This window comes from Oreochromis niloticus, linkage group LG8, assembly GCF_001858045.2.
Source record: "Oreochromis niloticus isolate F11D_XX linkage group LG8, O_niloticus_UMD_NMBU, whole genome shotgun sequence".
In the NCBI taxonomy this organism is placed as follows: domain Eukaryota; kingdom Metazoa; phylum Chordata; class Actinopteri; order Cichliformes; family Cichlidae; genus Oreochromis; species Oreochromis niloticus.
Window position 1 is genome coordinate 12,539,799 of NC_031973.2, and position 27,082 is coordinate 12,566,880.

The following is a 27,082-nucleotide window of genomic DNA, read 5'->3' on the forward strand; positions in this document are numbered from 1 at the left end:
CTGTATGGTACCGGCTGAGTAACTTGGCATGACAAGATAGCACTCGAGCAAGGTTTCATTCTTGCAGTGTGCTTAAGATCTCTCTATCATCTTATCTTTTGGACTTTGAATTTGAATGCTCATTTGAATTTTTTTGTTGTATTCTTTTTTAGTTAAAATGAAGGTTGGAAATGTTGGACAAATCCCTTTTTCAGGCTGAGACTGCAGTGGGGTGGTATTCCCAGGAGAAATTGTAAGATAGCATGCCAGTGTGACAGCTGACTTATTAGCCCATTAGTCATTGGAGAGAAAAAGAGGTGGATGAGCACAGCATCCGTCAAGAAAGCATCTCTTCTTTCCAGATAGCCTCCCCCAACGGCCGCCCAGGAATCTTGTAAGTGTCTCCCACTGATGTAGGAGCTGGAGTGCCGGGGTCAGATAGTACGGCCAGATCTCTCCATCCCGGCGCTCTCTGTTGCTGCCGATGACCTAGCTGCCTGTCCTAGGAACAGACCAGCGTAACAGAGGCAGAGCTCAGTGTACTGTACTAAAAATAGATGTAGCTTCATATCCCCTTTCCCAGAGACACATACAAATGTAGATGTGTCAGCTTATACGTGCATGTATCCTCAGAGGTGGTCACAACCACTGGTAGTATGTCAGTGACTGCCTGACCGTGTGTGATTGACAGGTCGACTGTGGCGGTACAAAGTATCTGTGTACTCGGGACAGATGTTCTCCACAGCTTGCTTGAGTCAACGTACATCAGGAGGAAGCTGTTAACCAACACTTGGCTTTGAGACGCACCTCCCCGCTGCTCTGTGACCCTGCCGAATCGTCCTCTGCATCTCATCTGTCTTTGTATAAGCTATCAACCCGACTCTGCTCAAACAAAGAAAAGCAGATAATATTAAACAAATGAAGTAGTGCTTGCTTCCACTGATGCAAAATTGAAGCTGATATCCCTTTGACATGCCATCCACGGGGAACTTGTCAATTTCCTGCTCATGATGAATAGCGTGAATAAGCCACGCTTCACGAGCCAACAAATTAATTAATGACATGCTGTAATATGTTTTAAGAACACTTGGCATTGACATGTTGCTGGCTTGTGAATGGTCTACCTCGAAATAGGACCACATTAACCTTTCTATAGCCTCGCGCTACTGTATTATTGAATTCCTCTTTGTTAGAAAGCTTTACTAGGGCCTCATCAAATTAGTACATTTTTGTTGTAAAATATGACCAAGACCCAACAAGCTAAAGCTCCACACAGCTTAAATGTTCCATTTATAAAGTGTCTGTGTAAAGCTAATGAAATGATTATACTGGCACCACTGCAGGGCCTTGAATTAGCACATCAGCTGATCTGACTGCCATTTAAGTTACCCGTTTTAAAGATGTATTTACAGCAGGATGACAAATATGAGCCCTGAACCTCTGTGCTGTAGTTAAAATTAATCAAGCTACATCAAGTGGCCGTAATTCATGCAATATTTGAAACGGTCATCGGTAAACAAAGTAACAGGATGATAGAGGTTGCAGTGCGATCGTGGTGATGCCCCTCAGTAAACTGATAATAAGGTACGGATATTTTTGTCGACTTTACAGAGCATTTACATTTTACAGTGCAGTTTCATTGCACTGTGTAGGCTCCAGTCACCAAGGTCTAGAGACCAGTCTGTGCATCTGGAAATCACTGGTATCTGTGAAAAATCGACCGCTAAAGCCCCAATTGCCTAGAGATCGCTCAGTGCCCCGCTGATAGCTAGGGAAAAGTGTGTATTCTGTTACGAGTTGATAAGTGATTGCTGGAGGTTGCAGGCAGTCACTGGCGTAAAATTTGTTGCAGAGAGGTATACGACGCTGCAATAAATACCACTTTGCAGTTGTTTTTTGTTGCTAGCTGGTTGCCGCGGTCACCAGTAGTTTGCATTGGAAGATTGCGATCTGTTTGCATAACACTGGAAAACTGCTTGCCAAGCTGTAGTAGATCTGCGAAGAGTGCAATGTAAACTGGTAAAGGCGAGCATTGTACTTCAGAATTAAAGTTGCACCTTAAGCAATGTGTGGGTTGCAGCGGTAAGAAAAATCTTGTACTTTAAAGACGAAATTCTCCATTTCGAGTTGTGGTTTCTTTATAGCTCGGAGATCGCTTGCAGACAAGTCAGTCTTTCAGGTAAACTATGGGCAACTGCAGCAATCTGCTAGCAACCACTCACAATCACAAGCAGGTTTTGGGTGCATCATAGTCAAACAATTTCACCTGTTGACTGCGAGCTACCCCCAGTAACCACCAACCAGATAGGAAATACACATTTTTCCCAGTCCCTAGTGACTATGTGACCGACACCTTAGTTGTCTGATTCACTCTGTCATTTTCACTCATCTTCACAGTTGACCTTTTGCTGTTGCAAGGAGCTGTTCACCTAAAAACAGACAGTCTTCAAACGTCTTCAAATGTCTGGATAGTCAAATAAACCAACAGAAATGGTGAAGACCAAAAACAGAGCTAACATGGATTTTGATCTTGCACTTATCAGGTGGCCACAAACAGCTCTGAATGAATAATGATGTTGCTCCTTAACACCTGCGAAAAGTTTTTAACCTTTAAACGTGAGCATAATCCATAAAAGTGCAAAAAGTGGCCAGAAAAATGAACTACAGATTTAAAGGTGTAGTGTGCTCTTATCTGGAGAAAGACGCAATCCAGGAGACTCTCATGGATGTATTATAACAAGATCTAGAAGGCGACTGTCTAAGCTTAGCATAACAACTGGAAAGAATGCAAAACGCCTAGCGTGCCTCTTTAGAAGTTGAAAATACACCTACTAATACCTCTAAAAACTTAATTGTTATTTATGTGATCCAATGAAATGCTTCAGAGGTGTGGTTAGACACACTTTTCTTGTTTACTACTTAGCAACACTGGTTCCGTGCTGGCACTAGTCCTATTTTGAATGGGCCATAAATAGTAATGATCTAGAGCTGATACCTTAATATTTATAGATTTACGACAAACACAACTTTGTCACATTAAAGTGTGAAATGCCTTAAAGTAGCTTCATACTTGATACGTTTCATACTTCAAATGTATAATGTAGCATCTGGCATGACTGAGTGTTATACAGCGAAGTCCGATCTTTTTGACAACTTGTGAATTTACATCTGACAGGCTGTTTGTCATCAATTTCAGACTTGTTTGGTAATTTTGGGATCAAAGGCTATGATAAGGATGATGATACTGATGCTAATCCCACTAAAGGGGATGATTGAGTCATCAAGGCAAAACAGCTGTCTTATGTGCCGCCTCTCCCCCCGGTAATGGCTGCTGATGACGGTAGCAGAGTGTAAGTGAGTGCAATTGACAGTGGAGTTTGAGCTTCCTCAGGGAGGAGGGAGGAAAGACTGAATCTGAGCAGAGGGAAGCAGGCAGCAAGGGTGGCCATGAAACATTCATGCACCTGGGGACTCTTTGCATAAGGAGAGCAAGCTGAGCCACTAATGAAGTAAAGAGCAGAGGACTTTCAATGGCTCTGTTTGTCCTTTTATGAGATTAGCGTTAGTGTGGCTTCTTATATAAACTGCATTAAAAGCTTAGTTGCGTTCAGTGATATAGTGACACGTTGGTACTGCCTTGTAGAAAACATTATTTTTGGAATAATTAAATCATGGTTAGCTGCAAGATTAGTAACACCACTGGTGTGTGGCTGGTTATAGCTGAACGCCGGACAGACAACGGTGCCCCAAATGTGGACATCCACAGTTGCGCCAGTTGAACATTTGTCCCTCCTAAACTCATCCTGCTCAAAGTCTGCGAGCTCACACAGGGACAGAAAAGGCAAAAGAGGAGCAAGATGAAGAGGAGAAAAAGGGAGAAGTAATATTTAGACAGCTGTAATGCCGTGTATCGCTGTCAGTGGAAAGGGGGGGCAGAAGAAGTGGAGAGATATTTTGGTGTCCTCAGCAAGGCCTCAGACAAACTCTCGCTACAGTATTGGTGTCACTGCGCCCTCTTGACAGCAGACTGTAAATCAAAAGTCACAGTTATCTATAGATTTACAAACATCTGCTATATCTTCACAGGATGCATCCGAACTGCATAAACTGAGAAAACCTGTTCAAACATGTTTAGAAGGTAGTACACCGGCGGGACCTATCTAAGAGCTCACTGTTAGTGTTGCAGTACAGTAACAGCGGTTGTGTGAGACATCTGGTCACATGTCTGCAGTCCTGTGCTAGACTGCCTTGTGCCTTGAGGTGGTGGATGGCAGCTGACTGCTCTGATTCACTGGGAACTAGACTTGTGCGCTGTACGCCTCACAATGGCTTGACTCATAGAGAGTCGACGCTCAGTTGCTTGGAGTCCGTCTCATGGTCATTTTACTGGAAGTTTCTGTTTGACTCCTTTGTTGCTGTTGTGTTCGGATGGAGACAGCAGTCTTCTCTGTGACTGTATTTGGTTTTTTTCTGCACAGTTTTATCTTTCCTACAAGTGGGAATGGATAGTTTCCCTGCATTTGCGATCCTCAGTCGATACCTAGTCACACCCTTGTCCTTCGGAGGATGCGAAGCGGTCATCGGCTCATTAGCAGCTTCTTTTCACCTGACATGTTCCCACATTAGCATCCCACCAGCGTCACCCTTTCAACGTCTTCAACCCGTCTGGTTTCCCAACAAATGCTGCCGCTTACTCTAAGGTTATGGTTAATCTTTGCTTGTGCAGCTGTGACTTTAACACACCCCTAAAGTGTTTTATTCAAACTCGAGGCTTACTTGACTCACTGTAGTCTTCCCCTAAAAGATAGGTGTTGCTATTCAGAACGAAAGAAAAATCCCCCTTTGATTTGCTGGAATTTGAATACAGGACAGGAAACCAAACATTTGTAGAGATTTTTCCACATTTTTCTGTAGAACACCTTTTCCAGTTGATGTAGAAGTCTCCCTCTGCGCCATAGTAAAATCCCTCCGCTCCTGCATTCATGTATCACCTAACTGCCTTTAGAGACCTCTTCACACACCTGGACGGAAATAGTGAATGGTGCATGATAAGCCAAAATAACACCAAAGCACACCACCCAGCAGTAGGCAAGACGTCATTTCTGTGAGAGAGGACACCCTCATTTCCAGGGTGTAAAATGCTGATGGGCATGCTAGGTATTCTACCAAGAACTGCCATGCTCACATTTTAAGCTGTCACTATTTGTTGCACTCTGCGTGGAAAAATCATCCTAGGATCTGCTTATTTCCAGAGCTTCCCACAGTTTTTGTAACCCTGCTTCCTTTTCGAAACAGTGTTTTTATGTGCTAGCCACTAGGGTGCCACTTGATTTGTGCTTCATTTTGCCTGGTGACAGCGTGCAGAAACATAACATTAAATCTCTACCTGTGGTCACTCTCCTTCCCCTATCACATAATAACATGTGCAACGCCCGCACAGCAGCCACTAATTGCTGCTGGATATTAAGAGCCAGGTCTCTTAAGACACTGACCTTGCTTTAGCCAATCATAACAGAGTGTGTTACCAGGTTGAGCTCTGATCAGAGTCCCCGCAGCTCGAACAGGAGGAATTAATTATTCAGACTGGCTGCTTGCACCTTTTGCTGGACACAGCATTTAATGACATTATAATGGCATCCATGTGAGATGTTAATGCTGATGTGAGAGTATCAAAGCGGGAAATGCACAAAAGACCAGCCAGAAAGCTCCCTGAGTGCCAGGAACCAACTTTGACAGGCCGAAGGATGTAGTGAATCTTACACATCTTAATGTCTACCTTGTCTCTTATTAGGTCAATGTTAATCTAATTTATTTGATTCTAATAATGCATGCATTAATTAAGAGATAAGGTAAGAGGTTAGATTCTTTCTTCAAAATACTCAAAAACCCTGAGTTTCATAACGATCCACGGCTGGGTTTCCAGTGACCTCTAACAAGACAGGGCAGGACTTAAAAAAATGTTTTGATGTCAGATAGAAAAAGAGGAAACTGTGTTTTTTAGCTCCAGTAACATCTTAATCATACACAACTCAATTTTAACTACAAAAAAAGCCACATGGCTTTCTGTTACGTTAAAGGGTGCTACGTTTCCCGCTCGTCTTACCTCTCTTTATATAAACAGATACACTAATGTATTAATATATTAGAGGCGTGTAGCCAAAGAGAAACTGTCAAGCAGTGCAGCTCTCACAGCGCTTGTGTGTATACGCTGTAAATAGTGCTGAGCGGCAGCAAGGTTACCGACTCTAAATGCATTTGCATTATGCTAATGTAATGAGAACAGGGAGCCAATGGAGGCTGACTGCACTGGATCGCTACGGGGACACGAACGCAAGAGTCATCACGCAAATTATCAGGGTGGCTGATCGCTCAAAAACAAAAGTTTAACGGGAGATAAGCAGCCAAACCGGACCGCTTTTTTTGGTGCGAGGCCAGATTCAGATGCTGAGTTCTGCTTTGATATTTCGCTCTAACCCAATGTTCTTATCACGGCCCTCAAGCAAACATGCAAACAATCTGGCCTGTGTGTTTCCAGTCACATGGGCCCGAAGTGCTGGAGAGTCAGCATGTCTGTCCTGGTATTTCCTGAGGCTTCGTAAACATACATACACACAAGCATTCTCTCTCTCTCTCTTTTTCTCTGTTGCACACAGAGACACACGCTATTTAAACAGTCAACAATAATACAGGATAATGATCGTGCGTATTTGTATAGAAAGGCAAAGGGCAGAAGCAAAGTAAAGTCAGTTCCCATAAAGCACGACGATGAGAAAACAAGAAGAAACAAATTAGACTTCATTTACATATTAATAAATCAATAAATCAAGTCTCTGTGCGACTCTGTAAGTCTCATACATATCGGAGATGTGGTTGTTGTAGGTGGAATAACTGTGAATCTGTTTCCAACTTGTGGTTACTCTAACCTTAAAATAGTCGAGAAAAACAGAAGGAAGTTCGACTTTATTTTGCACTTCTCCTTTTTAATGCTCTGACATTAATCAACAAAAAAATAAAAGCCTTAAAACCGTGCGCCTGAAAGTTTCAGCGTGGCCACTTTAATCTATATTTTTTACGCATTTAAATAACTGAAAAGTTTTTTGGGGGTTTTTTTGTTAGTGATTGCACTATCATCGCCGAAGCCGTTAATGGATGTTGTTTGTGTGCGTGTATGATTATTGGACTGGTCTTTGCTAGAGGATGCCCATGCATTAAATCATTATTGGATTTAAACAGCTGAAATGTGCGTGTGTGTGCGCGCACACTAGTTCATCTAATTGATTTAGAGTGTTAAAGTGCAGGGTTCGGTGAATACTCTAATCAAAACTGCAGAGGCTGCTGCTAAATGGTAAAGAATGATTTAATACAGCCTGCACTTTTTTAGTCGTGGATTCTTCTGTTTGTTTGTTTTTAGCGTCACAGTCGAGTGTAACTGCATGTGTTGATTTTCTTATCTAAAGCTGTCGAGTTAGAAGAGAATAGAATCAATTGAAATCATGAGCCCTCAGCCTTCATTTCAACCTTTAGATTCATGTGAGTGCTGTCAGTATCTCAAGCTACTAATCTCCCTTTTTTGCCCATTTAGTTGCCATCTAACACAATTTCATGGTGTTGATAAAGAATCTAAAAATTCAATAGCTGAACATGTATGCTCGGATTATAATTTGGAGTCTCTTTGGGGGATGTAGGTCAACTGAAAGACTCTATTTCCTCAAATATTGTAATCCCCATTTGTTCTGCTTTTTTCACCAGAAACACAGCTTTGAGGTCTTTGTCTGACTACAATGCACTGGGCAGGACAGTGGGTCGTAATGCTCTTGTCTTGGATTTTCCACTCGTATGCCAGTTTGCTGTTTATTGTTATTATGAAATCACTTTTTAAAGCTTTACCTGTTTTATTTTCTTTGTGCCTGACATGCTGGGAAAAAAACATCCTCGGTCTTTTGCTTTCAGCTTGAGCTTTTCCTCCAGGAGTCGACCAGTCGGCTCAGCTGCAGAGCAAGAACCCGAAGAGGGTCAAGTTTATGGTTTAAGTGGGGAAGAGGGTCAGCAGGATATACCCGTTTAACCTTTCTGGAGACCAGCAAAGCACAGAGAAAGGAAGTCATTCATTTAGTCTCCAGTGATAAAGCCTGGATGAATAGTTAACTCTGTTTGCCTTCTCATTGATAAAAGGAAAAAAACCACGTATTTCACCATCCCTTTTCCCGAATGGTTCCCCCCATTCGCCGTATTAACGGCCACGCTCAGCCAAACTAATTTTGCGCCTGTTCCTCCGGGCTTGAGGAATAGTTTTGTGAAACCATGCATGAACAGGAAAAATTGATTTGTTTTTATATCATTTCAGCATAATAGCTTTCTGCAGTGATTCAGTGACAAAACCTGATCTACCTTTCAGAAGAAAAAGAGGAAAGGATTATTTCACTCGCTGGCATGTTCATATTCCATCCCTGTGTTGTCTAAACCCGATAACGAGTATGGCACAAGACAAGACTGTCCATTGTGGAAAGAGCTTTTTCCACAAAAGTCATTATGCGGGATCGATGCTCCCAGGAGAAACGGCAGGCTCGAACGCCACACACAGCCGTGGAGGATTGCGTCAAAATATCTTAACAGCCCCGAGGCCTCTTCTTGGTGGGCCAAAGTACAAATCACATACGTGCAGTTTTACTCAGCTCGCCTAATTCATCTAATGCGTGTCACGCCTTCATGAAAAATGACTGAAAAAACATCTTCCATGATGGGTGACAAATTAAAGGAAAGCCCCATATAACATGTCTTAGTGAGAAGCTGCTTGCCGGAAGAGTTTCATGCACCTTGGCATTTAGTTTCCACATCTCCGGAACTGTACTAGAGGGAAGAAATGCCATTCTTCCTAAAGGTATTCCCTAAATGGGTGTTTTGAATATGGTGTGGAGAGCACTAAAATCTCCCACGACTACCCAGGCCTAAGAATATGATTCACATAATGTCCATAATCACCGAACCATTCAGCGACCCCCCTCAATGCCGCCATTGTTACGCTGAAGAAATCACTCAGGATAGAAATGTTTCATCACAGGATAAAGGTGATCGCTCAGAACAACTTTGTATTGATTTGCAGTGACCCTTTTCTCTAAAGGAACAAGTGGACCCAAACCATCGCCAGCAAAAAGCCCCCAGAGCATAACGGAGCCACCTGATCCCCTCACACAGGGGGTCAAGGGTTCAGGTTTTTCCTTGCCTGTATTTTTGCACTTGCTACTAGTAGCTATGCAGTTTTTGAGTTCATCAAGGGGAACTGGATTTAAAATGCATGCACAAGGCATTAAAAGATTTATGTGGATAATCTACAGGCCTGTCTCTATAAGTAGATATAGGAATAATATGATAACTATACGATAGAAAATTGAATGGCAACAACGTGTGCCTGCAGAATACAGCCAAACAGTCTAAAAGTTATACAAATCCAGCTAGTCTCTTTTAGAACCTTTATAAAGTCTAGTTTTCTTTATGGTGTCTTTGTTTCTCTATATATTCTTAAGCTATTGCCTGCAATATAAAACAGTTTTCTTGATGCAACATGATATTTTTGCTCCAGTCCACCACAATGAACTTGAAGACCTAGCAGAAGTAAATAGCCAAAGGAAAACAGCTTACAGCGATGTGCATAAGCAGAATTCTCCAAAATGCATATATTAAAGCCTAAAAAATACAAACAAAACCGTCTCAGTGTGACTGTAACTCTGGAAATAACCCTCATGGTTTGTCTAAATCAGGATGCTGAAATCAGGCTGGGTTCTCTCCACAGGCAGTATGGACAGGGGGAACAGTGAAGGCAAGTTTTTTTAATGTATGGGTGGAGTTTAGACATGGTTAATGTGCACCTTTTCTCTAAATGAAGAAATATATTTTTGTCATTTGCGAGAACTAACCCATCGAAAAAGGGAAGCTTTATAACACAAACCCAAGGCACGTGTAACCTAGCGTCCTCTAGTTGTTAAATCATGGCGACCTGTCTGTCTTTGTCATCCGCCTGCAGTCTGTCTGGGGCTGCGCTACATGACGGCTGCATGTGTATGTATGGACAGCTCATTTACCCTCTCAGTCTCCAGTCTCATGTTGACTGTTTACACCCACAGGTCAAATAAGGTCTCATTTAAAAGATACACTCAGACGTATTTCCTGGTTTTGGAAGACTGGAGCTCGATCCTCTGAAAAGTCTTCGCCATGTGTCTGCATGAATGCATGGTACATGGAGCTGTGTGGTGGTGGTGGATCTGCTCGAGGGGGTTGTAGAGGCGAGTCGTGGGGAGCAGGAGAGGCAGTGGGGGGGGTGTTTCTGTAAATAGCCCACCCTGCATTAAGAACTGGCATGCTGGGGCTGCGCTCTGTGTAGCCCTGACCTCACCAAGCAAGCCGCCACTCACATTTCCTCACAGCGCGGGAGGCTGTGGAAGCCAGCGCCGACTGTTTCTTCACTTTATCCAGGTCAGCTCTGAACTACTCTCACTAGTAAAGCACTGGCGCTCGTGACCCCACTGGCCCCCCTCGCTGCCAGCCAGTGTCAAAATAACACAAGCAGCTCGGCGGAGGGCCTCGGCTGCTCTGCCTGCTTGTTATGAAATCATGTTGCCCTTATTTGGGTGTCTAAAAGTCTACTTGCGGTTAAAATTTCAGATCAAAACAAAGTGTCGGCTCGATTTGATTTCTGTCTTTCTCCACATTAAGCTGTTAAAAAAGAGTTTGCCTGACAGCATATGTTCAGTGGCGATGTGTGTGTGTGTGTGTGTGCTTGGAAGTAGGTCATTGATTTGGAACTTGGACACTGATTATGTGCTGGCCTAGAAATGGGCTATAATCGGTGTCTCTCATACCAAAACAGCTTTTCATAAGTGGCAGTTATTTCAAGGTCAGGAAATAATATGCATCACATTGTTACACATGCACACAGATTTTATTTATCTCTTTCTCGGTTTCACCAGATTGTTGTTTCTAGAGTCTGTTCGGTGTTGTGAGACTGCTCATTTTTAACGCACAAACGAAGAAAGATTGCGTTTATCTTTCTTTTTAGGGATGAGAATGTGCCAAATCTTCCGGCATACCCCGTTCTGTCCTTGACGACGATGATGATGTAGTCACTTCGAATGCCGTTTGAGCCAATAATGTAAATATTCTTGGTCTTTGAACAAGCCAGAACACGATCTGATCTGTCTTTGACGCTAAGTCTCCGGCACACTTACACAGGGGAGTTTTTTAACATGACCGTGTTGGAGTACATCAAAGCTGGGAATTAACTGTCAGCTAGCATCATCACAACTCCCTCTATATGTCTCCCCTCATAGCTTAAAGCAAGTGCTGTATTAGTTTCTGCCATGGATTTTCCTCAAGCACCCCCAGGATTAAGCCTTGATATTGTTTTGCAAATTTAACTTCAACTGAAGTTAACTGAGCTTAATAGTGGTTGTAGGAAGTGAGTAGTGCACTGGTGCTTATGGATCAAGAATAAAAAAACGTTGCTTGTATGAATGGAGAGGCGGCATGCCATAATGTTTTGCTGTGTTGTTGCATAGTTAAGCGAGCATCTTTTCATGATAACACCAGGAAGAACTCGAAAGAACAAATCTATATTTGCATGTTATCCCGGGTTTGCATGAGAGCAGCGTTGCGATCGCTCCTCCTCCTCCCCTCCATGTGTCCCACATGAAAGATCATCATGTTCGCAGAATGCGCCTGTTTAAATGAGCCCTCACCGTGTTTGCATTTGTTTAGGCAGAGAGGCAGCAACCAACAAGCAGGCACAGACAAAATCCTATCAAAAAATGACATCAGCTGCAACAGCTGCAGGCTGTAGCACTTGGAGGAGAGGAGGGAGAGAGAAAGAGGAGAAAGAGGAGAACAATTGACCAGAAGCGACACGGGAAAGAGAGGTGACCTGATTGCTCAGCTGGCCAAGAGCACGGGAAGGAAGCAGCAGGAAAGGCTGGTCCCCTCAGTCTGGCCTTACTCTGTGCTGCTTGTGGTGGGTCCCTCTGTGGCCTTCCTCTCCTCCCTTTTCCCCTCTGCACCCCCACCCCCTAACCTCCTTCCCGCACTGCTGCCTGTCACGGCTCACTACATCGGAACAAAATGATCAGCTCTCACCTCCTCATGAACACGGGTCATCATGGTAGCCACGCAAAGGCTGGGGCCTTTGTATTAGATAGGGATCACTGATATGTAGGAGGAGGAGCTGCTTCAGAAGGCTGGAGAAGTCAATATTGTATTATTATTTTTTGTTTGTTTTTCTTTTTTACAGCACACATATGAAAGGGTGTTTAATTTTTATTATTTTATTTATTAGCAATGGCCTTGAGGTTGCCAATTTTGTTGCGCTATTAATTTCATCTTGCCGCTCTCGAGGAATTATTGGATGTGTGCGCGTTTATGATTCCTCTCTCTACAAGGAGGCACATCAAGTACCTCTTTCACAATTCCTGTAGCTCGTAATGTAATTAATTCTAATCGCAATGATCGTAATAGCTTTTCAGATCAAATACCCAGGAGCAGTCCTAACAAAATCATCCATCCCTCTGAAAAACAAACACCCAAACTCTCTCTCTGTCTCTCTTGCTCTCTCTCTCGCACGCTGTCTTTCTCCCTCCCTCTGTGTTTGGCTTTGGCTCGGAGAGAAGAGCAGTCAGTTGGTTTTTGGGGGGGGGGTGGTGGTGTGACACACACACAACAGAAAACAGAAGGACCTGCACATTTGCATACCTTTTTAGCATGTGGCTGAGGGAGCCTTTATTAAATTCAACCCCCCTGTAGGGTGGGTCCTAAACTGTGAAGGGGGGAGGGGTACAAGAGCTCACAGGGAGGAAAAAAGGAGGAGGGGGGGGTGTCTCATCTTAGAGACTGGAGGCACCATCTGAGCCAGCAGACAAATAATGTTTCCAGTCACGAGAACAAGGTGGCAGCAGCGGCCAAGCATTTTTTTCCTGAATGTGTCCTCCCCCCACCCCCTCAGTGCGGGTAAGGGTGGGATGCTCACACATTGTCTTAAGCCCCAAATTAGCAATGCTGAAATGACTACTTAATTAATCAATTAACTAAAGAATTAATCTAAGACGAGCGTGATCATCAGTTAATTGTTACGGTCTAAGAATAAAGCTCCTTAAACTTACAAATTTGCCAAATGTTATGATTTTTGTTGAAGGTTAAAAGTCTTGAAGATGTTACACTGCTTCAGTCATTTTCAACAACTTTTTACAAGCAATTCTTTTTTAAAAATCAAGACTTTTATCATTGCTTTTAACAGTCACTGTTATAATTGCTCATGAATAATCTAACCATGAACATGTTGCTATTAGCTACACTCATGTAGTCCTATAAGCACGTAAGAGATGTGAATAAGCGTCTTAACATGACTTAACAGCATTTACTGGGGCTTGCATATTAGCATGAGCACATTATATAATGAGTTAAAAAATCATATTTATGCATTTTAAATAAATTAAACATAAACATAATAGATGTTTGTTTAAAAAAAGGAGGAGAAACTGGCCCATTATAGTCGCCTACAGCAACTATTTGTGTTTATTAAAAATCCCAGGCATTGCATGGCTCCTTGTTACATCCACCTAAAGAAAAGCCCTATTACCAAGCGATAGGGCACAGAGGTTTTGTGTATACCTGTGTGCGAGTATGTAATGTATCTAAGACAAAGTGGGGCAAGCCCACAACACGCTGCAAGTATCTGTTCAAGCAAGCTGAGGCATTTTGCGGTTGTGCTTTTCCCAGAGAGGAGGCTGAGATAATGAACCAACATAGTGGAGTAAAGTGAGGTTTTCCCCCACCATGGACAGAGGGATGAGCTGTTAGCACTCTGTGCTAGTTAGCCTGTTAGATTCCATTTATAAACAGCTCAGCAATGGCATGGTGACAAAACATTGGCAATTATCACAGATATTCATGCACCTCTTACTTCCTAGCAACAGTTGTGTTCTAGGGCAATTTTCATAATTAGCTTGTACTTAAGAGAGCAGGAGCGGGAATGCCTGTACAATCTGTGGTGACGCTTTAAATAGCATTACATCATACATTTTTCATAAACTTAATTGAAAGTAATATAACCATAATAGTAACAGTAGAACAGGTTTATAATTCAATTCAATTCAGTTTTATTTATACACCGCCAAATTACAACAACAGTCGCCTCAAGGTGTTTTATATTGTGAGGTAAAGACATTACAATCATAAATACATTTACAGAGGTCAAAGCACAGAGGAATAAATATAAGAGGTGAAGAAGAAAAAAGAATGGAAAATGTTGGAAAAGAGAAATTAACAGTACAGAGAATTATTTTTATTCATCTAATGATCATCTGATTCATCTTTAGAAAGTGTTTTTTTATTATTTCTTACAGATGAGTTAGTGCACTAACATCTACAATATAATTCAAGGTTACGAAATCAACACAAATTCACAGTTTCTGAAATATCCAGATGTCTTACCTCCTTGCAAGTAGCTTAATACCACAGAATCAGCTAAACTACAACGCAATCACCTGGAAATATCAAGTATATTTGCATGTTTAGTGTTTTCTGTTGGAAATCGAGCGGAGGCTTTCCAGAGCTCGCTGGTCGTGAAAAGGTAAATGCATATAATCAATAAGCTCGCCTCACCTTCTGCTGAATTTGCAAAATAGTGTAGCAATGAGCTGTAACATCATTCTCATTCGCAAAGCAGCAAGAAACCACGATGGAGATAAATAAGTTGCAAGTAACTAGGGATTGCAAATAACAAAATTTATAGTTTGTTGGACTTTAATAGTAGGAATATAAAAACGTTTGATTTATATATATTTTTTTCAAACTTTAAGAATTTATGATTACATGTGGCCATCAGCAACAGCACTATTCACAACACCCACCAAAAATACTACACTTACACTTTGCTGCTTTTGTAAGCCCCACCTTAACATTTGGCACACGCAAAGAGGGGGGGATGGGAGAAGGAGTATGAAGTGAAGAAATATCACAGATGTTAGTCTGCATGAACTCCTTCCCCTTTGCAGCCTTCCTGCTCAATCTGGCCTCTTTAGCCTCTCTTTTTTTCCTCGTGCTCCCTCCACCAAAGACAAATGACTTCTCCTAACCTAATTTCAGTTGCAGCATGCAAAGGTCTGCCTCGACGCCTGCAGGTCAACAGAGCTCAAGTAGACACTGTGCAGATTCAAGCAAAGAATCGGGTGCTAACTAGGCGAAATCTCGTTGATAAGTTGTTTTTTTTAATTATTTTTTTCATGTAAACGACTTAGATTTTCTCACTTTAGCTTGTATTTTTGTCTTTGTGTGTGCACTTGTTTATTCATGCACGAGAAAGCGCTTTTCACCACATGCTGCAGGGGCCAGTTGTCTGTTTGAAGAGTGCAACGGAAACAGCAGGGTTAGTGTTTCAACCAGTGCTAAAGCCACACTGTGTGTGTGGGTTGTGACTGCGACTGGGGTCACAGTTGTGTGACATGCCAAACCCAGGCTGGTGCTGGTGGTGGCTCTAGCAATGGTACTGCTGTCATTCACCCGACCACTCAGTGGGTCAACTTTCACTGCCATTCAAAGTTTAATCTTGCTTATGATAAATTTGGTTAAAGCGAGACCCTAATCACAGCCCATTTAGATTCTTTGGGCTGATAAAGGACAGGAAGTGGTGGATTGTCTTTGATTATCTTGCCTCTCTCTATTTCCCTGGAGACATGTTGCGGCTTCAAGCCTGGCAGAGTCTTTGCCATAACTAGGACAGACCTTTGATTGGTTTCTGATGTGTGGACAGCAGTTGTGTCTCAAGGGTCCAAAGCAATTTATCCAGAGGATATTAAATGACCTAATGGCCATATTATTTGCAAAGAACTAGCCCAGAGGAATATCCAGGTGTTTTTAAGGTGCTGAGAGGTCTGCCCTTTGACTAGCATGCAATTGACTGCACCGCGAAAGCTCATATTCATGCATGCAGCTGTATATTTTCATTTTCTGTCTCAATTTCAACAAAACATACTAAAATGGTTTCTGAAGCCAACATAAAAGAGTAGATGAGCTTTGATTCTCTCCGATTTTGTCCGCGGGATGTAAGAGAAGCCTGAGAAGCATCAGCGTAAAAGCTGTGTTGCATGGATACTGGCCTTGTTCAGCTTTCTTTCTTTCTTTTCCCCGACAGGAACTAGCTAATTTCCTGAACTTGATATACCATTTGGTCAGCACAGAGAGAAACATCTGAGAGAGTGGATATCAGAGAATTCTCCATGTTAAAAAGCTTAATGAGTGTTCAAATCTTTGGGTCAAGGCTTTTTAACGTTTTACAGGTGGTGAAGGAACTTGGGAGGCACCTTAAAAGGAAAAGCAAGCAGTCAGGAAATGAAAGTGGAGGAACTGTTTTTTGGGTTTAGTTCATCAGATTCCCCATATGCTCAGCCAGACTTACTTGAGTCGTTTATGTTGGTGGAAGGCATTGGATCACCTGCAGACCCTTCAGTTTGTAGTTTTCATTGGCTACTTCAAAGAAGCATATGCCTATCTTGGCTCAATCTCCATTCATGGAGAGCGACAGTATCTGTTTCTCCAGCTTTTCTAGAACTCAGTGTCAAAGGTCACAGCTTTAGCTGGAGGTCATCTCTCTGGTCAGCTGCTGATTTGCAACATGACCCTCTCTCCTGATGCCTTAAACCCCTCCCCCATCTCCTCCTCCTCCCTTTCTCTTCCAGATGACCGTACAAAGTGGCTAACACGTGTAACTTCCCCAATTGATTTAGATGAACCCTTGACCACACGGTGATCTGCGCGCACCAACTGCTTCACCAGTCTCAGACTTCTGGTCATCGGCGTCCTGGGTATGGTTTCTTTAAACAGATCTAGTTACTTTTGTTTCGCTTTCAAACAGCAATGCCACTGCAATAAAAAAAAAGGAATAATTTCCAGACAAAGCAGTTGTCTGCCTCTGTACAGCTCAAGCATTAAACTTGTGCAGAGTATTACTTGAGCCTATTGATTGGAGTCCTCTGCCTTAGAGAGGGCGGTGTGCAAAATCAATGCTTTATTTTCTCTTAGGCTAGCCTTCCTCGTGCTCCTTTTTTTTGCCGGTGAAAATGAGAGGAAAACAAGGGAGAAACCATTTACCTCCACTGCATTCACTCTTTTCTGTTGACTTTTGTGACTCATCTGGACAAATTCAGCTTTGTTTCCTGTCATCTCTTCAGCCCACATTGTTTTGTACCCCTTATCTCAATCACATACACCAGCATGAATCCACCTTTTTACAGTGGTGGGTGGGTGATATCATTCTTGTTTGTGCTATGGTAGTTCTGTGAGATTGTGTGTGTCTCATAATCCATCCTGGGGAATGTACAGTATAGTGTTTGCTTGTTCCCAAGTTGTCTAAGGTTGTCTATTACTCTGAAGATAAGGTTTTTATTTCCGTTATTTATACAAAGAAGGTCTGTAACACAGCGATTTTCTGTAGGGATGATAAACCTGATTGCTTGAAACTGCAGGCATCATGAGATTCCTTGATATGTCAAATGGCAAATCAAATGACACTTTCTTGTTAGAGTCTGTCTAGGCTACTTTGCCCACAAAGCAACTTCTGTGCTGAAAATTTAGTTGGAGACTAAGATGTGTTTTTCCAGTAGCCTTGAGTCTCTTGCTTCAAGGATCAAGAGTGGGCCACAGAGGTCTGTGTTTTTAAACTCCATACCTTGTTATTCTTCAGTGCCTCTGCTCCAGTGAGAGCTGCGGCTGGTGACATTGTTTCCCTGTGTTGTCTCTATATCCATCCACCCAATATTAACCTCATATGTCTTAAATGCTTCGAGAAAATTACTTCAGATTTGTTACTAACCTGTACTTGGACCCAAGGATGAGCTGCTCATATTTTTTTCTGGCCAGAGGTCAAGGTCACCGTGACCTCAGCGCTGTCTGAGTCTTGTGAAAGCAATATCTCAGGATGCACCCAGAGAAAATCCGATTGCAGCACAAACGTTCACTTAGAATTTAACAACAGGCCGCAAAAATGAAATGCCTGATTGGTTCGAATTGTCAGCTGATGACATTTGATATCCAAAAGGTTAAAGGTCAGCCTCACTGTGAAGTCGTAGTGTTGTACAAAAACAATTTTCTGGCCGTCATCTATCACGGTAACTCGTGATATGTATCCGTATCTGCACTGACATGGACTGCATGTCTGAACTGCAACTTAAGTGGCTTGGACTGGACTATAGTACCATTCAAAAGTGCTAACCCATTCAAATATGCACATGTGCACGGCAGATTATTTAATTTCATTTTCACTCTTGTAATCTTAACCTCAGTTCAAGTCGAAATATCAAATCCAAGTAAGGCTGCTGTCTGCTAGTATGCATCACTCTCAAGTCCTCGAAAGGACTAAATGCTTACTTTTAATTCTAGTTGCTATACTGTAAAACTCCTCCATTGTGCTCATCTGAGGTGCAGCTGCTGTCGGACATGAAGTCCAACAGAGGACAGAGAAACACAAAAGGGGGTCAGCGAACAGGAACATGGCTGGTGACAGGCTGCCTGCATGTGGGGTGGTTTCGCTAACGAGAAGCCATTGTGCCCTCGGTGAAGGTTAACTCTCTGATTCAGGGAGGCAGGAAGTGTTAGCTGCCTCCCCTGCACTTTTCCCATCCGCAGCCTCTGCCAAGCCTCAGCAGAACAATCCAGCCCCTGTGACTGAGAGGCAGGGAGGGAAACAGAGGGAGAGTCAAAGACAGAAAAAGGGAGGACTAAAGGGAGGGGGGGGGCACTAGAGGTCCAATTCTGCAGGGTAACATCAGGCTCCTACGTTATGCAAGTGTTCCCTTTTTGTCTGCCTCACCCAGGGTTTTGATACAGATTGCACGAAGAATGATGGTAATGCCGAGCATTCACTCCGTCCCCTCTTCACCAAAACAGCCTCCATTTATGGTTACTCAGACATATTTTCCCTCACAATTGGAGCTGAAAAGTGGCCAGCTGTAGCCAGATTCCAGTAGGTTTACGCTCTGCCCACACACACACACACACACACACACACACAAACAGGCAGGCACACACATACACACACCCATAAGCACACACACCGTGAAATGGATATAACTAAATGCACTCAGAGACAAACATTCACATAGAAAATAGATATCTCAAAACGTCCACACACGAACACACTCACTGAGAAAATAGATATCTCAAAATATGCACACAAACACACACACGCACACACGGACTCATAAGTCACACAACCTCATACCGAATCAACAATCGCATCTTTGTTAAATTATCCAGGAAATTGTTTGCAGTGCTTTGATAACACAGGTGTTTATATGGTAATAGCTTCTGGAGGCTGGATAAGAATGAAACAATAAAGTCATTAGGGTGTTACAAGAAGAAATGAAACCAGGTTTCTTCACACACTGCAATGCATCACCTAAACGCACACACACACACACATAGTCTCAACAAGAAGAGGCTGAACACTTACACCCAGATTCATTAAAGAAAAAAGCTTTTGTCAGCCACCTTAATGACCCTTGATGTGTGTGAACCTCTGCCAAGTTGTCCATGGAAGGGCCATTTATCTCTACTGGTGTCGTGGTTATACAAAAGATAAAAGAATATCGAATACACACAGGATAAAATGGATCATTCATAGGAATGACACCTGTTTATCTCACCTGAGCTGTTAAAATAGCTGCACTTAAAGGCTTTCATCTCAAGTGTGGTGGTCCACATTTTACGTAAGTAATCGCTGATATGAGGTGATCCCCCCTCCCCGTTCAGATTTGTTACTGACATCAAGCTTATTTCCCATCTGTCAACATTTCATATCCTCAGTCATCTGCTGGAATTCGCTCCATCCTCACAGGTAGCGACCTTCGCTGAGTTCTCTCTGTGTTCTGAAGTTGTGTGGGATGTCATCCACGCATCTGTAGGCGTTTATCAGCTCTGCTGCATGTTTATGTTCTGTTGCACCCTGACATAGCGCGACTTTCCCCTTCACCTTCAACTTTGAAGACGATGTTTCTGTTCTTTAAAGCTGCCTGAATGGAAAGCTTTATATTAACAATGAGGAAAATCACTGTTGTGCTCATTTTGCTCGTAGTGACAAGTCACAATTATAATTAGAATCCATTGTTTCACACAAATACATTTTATCTATGCGTTTTATCCCTCCAATAGAACAACGGATTCCAAAATTGATTATAGTGTGCGATCCCCTGCCTTTTATTTTGAGAGTTAAGTCGCTCCCCTTCCTCGTCTCATGTTTTCTCTCACCACGTTGCAGCTGTGGTGCTTTTTGATATCATTTAACTGTATGAGTCTCTGGTCACACGAACCAAGAGACTCCAGCACCACCATCATGGAATGCAGCTGGCATTCCAAGATGTTCTGCCCTGAACATCCATTGCAAGCTTGAGGGCCACTCAAATTAAAGGTGGAGAACAGGTCCATATGCCGCTGCCACCAGATGCCTTCCAACACCTTTACCAAGTCTTACTGTGTGTGGGATGAGGATATAGAGGTGGTACTATCAGTCTGTTATTTATTCTTTAAGCAGTTGGTTATTAAGGTCTTTGCAGAGGCTCCTTATAAAAATATTATGTCACAGCTAATTTAGGAAATCTGTATGTGCCTACTTTTGCATCCATATGTGTGCATATATGCACAAGCACATACCCCCCACCTCTCACAATTTCAAACTAAATCTAAACAAGTTGCATGAAAAACATGAAATAAGAGCCTTTAAGTCCTATTCAGTCCTCAACAGATGAGAAGAAAATGGCAAGTAAATGAAACATATGTTACCAGACAACATATTCCCCCTCCACTGGGGATGTGCTAGCTGCCTCCCACCCAAGCTAATACGACAAGATGCGTATTTATCGCCCCACAGAACTCCCAGAAAGTAACCATATGGAGAGGCACTTAAATGTTTTGTTGTGTGATCGTGCCTTTGTGCAAATTAGTAATTGTACTAGTCTGCATAGATTTCTTCAGCTGCCACTGTTCTGGACAAGTGGAACTGTCTTTATAGCAGTGAAAAATCATAGATGCGTTTTGTGTGCTGCGAAGAGCGTTGCAGGGTGACAGACAGGCAGTGTGTGAACAAAGATGTGTTTCCACAAAGGTGCCCTCTCCCCATCTGATCCCGACACATTTCCCCTACGAAAAGCAAGGGGTTGTGCACAGCGTGCAGATGCTGCTAGCCTGCCTATGTTGGTAAATAATGAATAGGTCACACCTGGTGGTCTCTTAGAGGTTCAGTGCAGCCTCTGTCCCTCTCTGGTGGTGGTTTGGGAATATGTGTGCACCTCTGAGTGTATGGCGGAGGTCTAACATTAATCAAAATTCTCCTACAGTCTTCATATTTGTTGTGCTTTCTTTAACCTTTAGCAACATTGTGTCCTCTCGTGTCATTCTCTCTAAAGTGCTTGAACAGTGCTTGCGCTTTTATCGTGTGGCGGTGTGTGTATGTGTGCGAAGCAATGCATCGAGAGCCAGTAAGAAGCATTAGCCGAGCCTCTGCGTTGGGCAGGGCCTTGTAAGGATGCGTTCAGCACTACCACAAGGTGACAAATGACTAACTTAGATCTCCACAGGGAGCTAAGAGACTGCACTTAAAAGTGTCCAGCAATCCGGTGTCCATCACAAGCATAAATGATTTCTGAAGAGTCTTTTTTTTCCCCTTCTTTTTGCCTTGGGACCACAAATGACTAAAAGCTAATTCATTATTTGTGATCACTTCAAAACATAAAGCCTCCCACATAAAAGATTTCTCAAATACCCAGTTGAGATGTAATGCATCATCAGTCATGCTAGCAATCTCGCTCTATCAAAAAGGCTTGTCTCATTAAAAATACATGCGGTGTATTGAGCTGAAGTGTACCAATCATGCAAGCTTTCCATGAAAACTCCTTGTGCTGGTTTACAATCAGCAGGTAATGAGCAGCTAGGGGCTGAAGTGGATTTTCTACATTTTTCAGCATCCGTGGTGAGAATTTGGCTGTTATTATCAAGCAGTCTATTTGGGTTAATAGTTTAATGCTAGGGCCGTAAGATTTTTAAAGATAGTGCACAAGTTCCAAAACAGGAAAACATTTGAGAAGTTATAATCAATGTAACGGATTTGTTAATTGATTTTAGCTTTTTTTCCAAATGTCTTTGTTCAGTGTTTGAATTGCTGTCATTCTCTGTGCTGACTATCAGCAAAGCACCTCAAAACTGTTAATAGAGATTTTGTATAAGTGGCTCATTTTCAACATGAAACTCTTCCGGAAGTGTTCGATACGAGTGGTTCTGCCTCGCCTATCAGCAGCACGGGTTGTGTGTGGCAGAGATAACGTATGGCCATTGCGTCACAGCGACGGCGCGATTGGAGGCGGATTCGGGAGTCAAACATCGTCTTATCTCCTGTATATCAAGCACAGTGCACTGTGGCTCCCGCACACACAGGAGTGCCAGAGCTTACTGCTTTGTTTGTTGTAGCAACAAAACTGCTCTGAAGTGGTATTGTGGTGCCCTTGTTTTGTTTTTTTTTAATATTTTTTCATAAAGGTTACTTGCTGTGTTGTCAGGGAAGCAGGAGAACAGAGTCCCCAGACTGTAGGTTCACAAAGCTCCGCAACAGCAAGAATAGAAATCATAGGATTTCTATTGACAGCAGCTCCTCCAGTCAATACTCTTTACAGGGTTTTGTGTTAACACAAACACCACGCGAAGCACCACAGCGCACTCTATGAAACGCGCTCCACTCTGCAAGATAAACTGTTGTCATCAAGGAATTAGAGTAACTATCTGCTTTGTGTGTTTTCCCTGCGAGCAAACAACACAGCAAATCAAAAGAATGTTTACAGGGGCTGCAGAGGAGAAGAAGTGGAAGTGAAGAACAACGCCATGTTTCCTGTCTAGTGATTTGTAAAACTCTTGAATTAATTTTGGCCCGGAAAGCTGGCTCAGCTTACAGGGAGTTTTCCCTATCAACAGTGGAACGGAGATTCCTGCCCCTCAAGTTCTTTCCATTCTTTCCACGCTCTCTTTGTGTGTGTGCTTGTGTGTGTGTGTGTGTGTGTGTTTGCACATGTTCACAAAACTAACACTAATTTACAAGCATGCCCGTTATTCCCGATTTGGATTTTGCGTTGTCTGAAAATTAGTTATGCTTGTTGAGTTTTTACTCCTGTTTTCAGCAGTAACATTAATGCAGGAAGTGCTTAGTTAAAGGATTATTCCTAATTAATACAACTTGGGTGTAATTCCACAACTTTGGCCACTGTGTCTGTTGTGATGACTATGGTAACAGTATCTTCAAAAACAATGTTGAGAGGTTTTAAACGAGTAACGTTTCTGCAGCAAGGTCTGAAAAACATCATGAAACAAGTAAAAAAAAATCCAGATTACTTTATTTAGAGATACAAGAAAACAGGTGTTGCATATAATGTTGTATCATAATTAAAAAATATCTGAAGAAAAACATGTCAGCATGACTTTTTTTTTTAAGTAGTTCAACTACGAGAGCTGCACCAACCATCACCCAACTGGTATCCATCAGTTCAACAATCAAGAACTGGTGATAAATTTGCTGTGTTGTGTGTTAAGAGCAACATCCCCTGCACCCACCACCTCCTTCTAATTCTAAATATCTCATTAGGGTAAAAGACCTAAATGTAGAAATCAGATGAAATAGACGCCTGGTAGCCTCTAAAAGGTCAGACTCTTGGACGATAACCTTAATATTAAGTTTTAAGAGGTCTGTATATATTAGAATGGACTATAAAATAATGAGTATAACAAGCAACACGATACCTAACATGTCTGAATACTTTAGGCTTGAAACCCAGATTTAATTCTTTCTTTTGCTCCAATTAGTTCTCCACACTCTGGCCTCTGCCCAGTTCATCTATGGTTCCCCTGCTGCTCTGCCAGCAACCCGCCCAGTTCTCCACACGTCCTGTCACACACTCTTCCCCACTCTGCCATGGCTCAACAGCCCATCCCCGACCTGCCCAACCCTGCACTGATTATATATATTTATCTATCAATCACATCTAGCTAGATCGGTCTCATTTTATAGCAGCCATCACACAAAATGTGTGTAAACAATACATGTTGCTAGGCAACCAGGCACATCAAACATTGATGGACGTCAAAAGGATTCTCTCTGTGGTTCTAGGTATAAGTGGTTACAATGTTTTGGGTTCTTTCTTTTTATTCCACACACCCCAATATTCACTGTGTGCGTGTTATGAATAAAACCTTTTGGGAAAAGTCGTAAAAAATGAAATGAGAGGGTTTTATTTTAACAGTGTTACATGAGCACTAAAATGCCAAGGGCTCAAAATGACCCTGTTCTAGTGTTAACTAGCAATGTGCTGGTCTGCTGCCTAGCTTGAGCACCGGCGCTAGTTTCTTAGCTTGTGATCTTTACCCACACAGATGTGGAAACTTCCACACTGCTTTTTTTCTTCTTCTATCTTTTTATGGTGCTGAATATCAATCATACATTGCCAGATCTCTGATCAGTACAGTTGCTAGTCATGCATAGTCAGAATCTAGCATGGTGCCTGTTTACAACTCTCTGTGCCACCTCAACTAAACAAACTGGAATGAGGCACCACCTTGTGGCACTATTTAGCAGTTGTGTGAAAATCTCTGAATTCTCAAAATAAATTGACAAAGTTGAGAGATCATTTAGGAAAGCTACTATAGAGGCGAACAGGTATTGGTTTCTGGGAACTTAATGATATGATTGTTAACAGAGCTGGTGGGTTAAAACATGAAAATAAGTTCCAGATTTTGTGAAAGTTGAAGCATCATGTAAAAAGTTTCAAAACAACCTAAACTGCTTAAAGTCAGCTAAAATCAACAGGGTATCAAATACCTGCGAGAGGCAATTCTTCTACTTTTCATTTGCCTGCCTTTCTAGTACTTTTTTTTTTTCACTTTGTGTGATCAAGATACAAAATTTTTTGCCTGTGGCGCTTCTCTATTCTTTGATGTTTCTTCTTACAACGCTCGTGTCCACCGAGGCCAGATAGAAAAACAACTTTTCCAAGTTTAGCTGTCGAACATCAAATCATGAACATCGGTATTGACTCGTGTCCCACCAGGCCAATTTAATCTGTGATTCAGCTCGCACAGTTTAGCCAGCAGAAGGAATCGCGTTATTAAGCGCCCTTAATGAAACAGTCAGGATGGACTCTCCATATCTTTGTGCACTAAAAAAAGCTCTTCTAAATGGAAAACACATTGTCTTCATTATTTGCAAGTGTACAATGAAGGCAGTTGCCATGACTACAGCCATCGGAGGCTGAAGCCTGGTTTGAGGCCAGAGGGGCTACAGGAACAAAGTGGCTCCTAATGGAGAGATTGTACAAATGACTCTCTGAGAGGGTTATATATCGCTGGCATTTTCATGTTGGCCAACACAGTCGCGGCGCAACAAATGATCAGTTTCACATCATATCCTCGTGTCAGTGCTAGTTCTGTTTAATGAAACAAGATAAATCTCGCCAAGTTATTTGCTATTCCCACCGAACAGTCTGCTAAATATTCTTAGAAATGCATCTCTAAATGGCTGTCCTATGTTGTTTTCCAATGTATCGGCTTTTTAAAGAGCCTTGCGGAAACTTCCAGTGTACACCAATCAAAATGCAGATTGTCTACACAGTGGGGTGTCCACCCAGGAGAATTAGAGCTGAATACTAAGCAGGAGAAAGCTCTCAGTTTTGACTGCTGTTTATGCTTTGGAGACAGCAAGAGGGAGGTAAAACGAGAGCGAGAGAAACGGCATCGCTTAATTTCTTTTCTCGTCTTGAATGTAGGTTAAATTACCTTTAAATCTCACACAGAATTGCACATTGCAGGTAAATGAGTCACTTGGCAGCTGATAAGTAGCTGCAAAGACATGCTGGGAATCAGAGACAAGGCGCCTTTTTGCTGGAAGAAAGAGACATTTTGCTAATAATAGAGGAAACGGTCGTATGGGACCTCTGTGCTCTCCGATTCATGTCAGATAATAATTGGTTTACCTGATACGATGCCCTGTGTTTGGTCTTTGATGGGGCGGCGGCGAAACAAATTACTAGGGGGTTGACCTTTTGTAGCGCCGTGCTGACCCCAGGCAGGGAGGCTGCACGACAGGAACACTAACACACCACAGTGCCACATAAACCAGTCTGGATATTACATACAGGGGTGTAGGTTTAGTTAATATACTGTCTCCTACATTTATATTCCATTGTATCACCCTAGCAAATTACGCTGCGAATTGCACACATATGTGTTTTATGAAATGTTAATTGCTTTAATGCATTTTATTTCGGCTACATGCTCTGCCTTATATGTGAGCACACATATACATCATTTCTGAATAAAATGTAGATAAAAACGTCTATCTAAATGACATTTTTCAGCCTTGAATGGTGAGAACACATTTTACACACAGGCTATGTAAAGCCCTAACAAAATCTACCAATCACAGGGCAGCCTGCATATAGCCCAAGGCTAGTTCAGTGTCCCACAGATGTGACAGATAGTCCTTATGTTGATTAAAATCTTTTATTTACAGAGATAAAACAAATTTTGAGTTGTTTAGAAATCGTTTATCCACTAGAGCACCTTACCCTATTAGCTCTGTCACAGCACATGCAGCAGAGTAGCATCTCTAAGGAAGCTGTTTCGACCAGTAAAAAAAAAGAGAGAAAAGAAAAGCAATTGCCATCCATAAGTCAAAATTTCAGGCCAGTAATTTGAAATTCTGAGTTGCATATATCTAAATTTTTACTTAAAAGCTAACTAATAAGTTTTTGTGGAAACCCCTACAATTTCACAGGAACTGCAGATATCCTCTGCAATTTTTAAGGCTTTTTTAATGGCAATATATAACTTTTAACACTAAATTAAGAACAAATAATTTGGCGCAGTATAAATAAATTTAGTTATATCCTATTTATTGATATATTTAGCAAATGTAATTTACTAAATAAATAATAAAATTCTAAAAAAAAAAATAGTATTAACTTATAAATTAACATTAAATGTAATGTAATAGCATATCAAAGCAATTTATCACGTGTAGCTGTCTCGAGTGTTTCGCTGAGTT

The 27,082-nt window shown here is 42.1% G+C and overlaps 1 protein-coding gene across 4 annotated transcripts in view; it reads left to right on the forward strand.

The window, feature by feature from the left end:
• The window catches only part of LOC100698832 (zinc finger MIZ domain-containing protein 1), a 110,259-nt gene that overhangs the window by 31,810 nt on the left and 51,367 nt on the right, over positions 1 to 27,082 (forward strand). The window contains exon 3 of one of the 4 annotated variants that reach the window (XM_019362532.2): positions 16,692 to 16,817. The exons of the other annotated variants lie outside the window; for them this stretch is intronic. The gene's annotated coding sequence lies outside the window, so the exon portion shown is untranslated. The remainder of the gene's footprint in view (positions 1 to 16,691; positions 16,818 to 27,082) is intronic. 4 annotated transcript variants of the gene reach the window in all.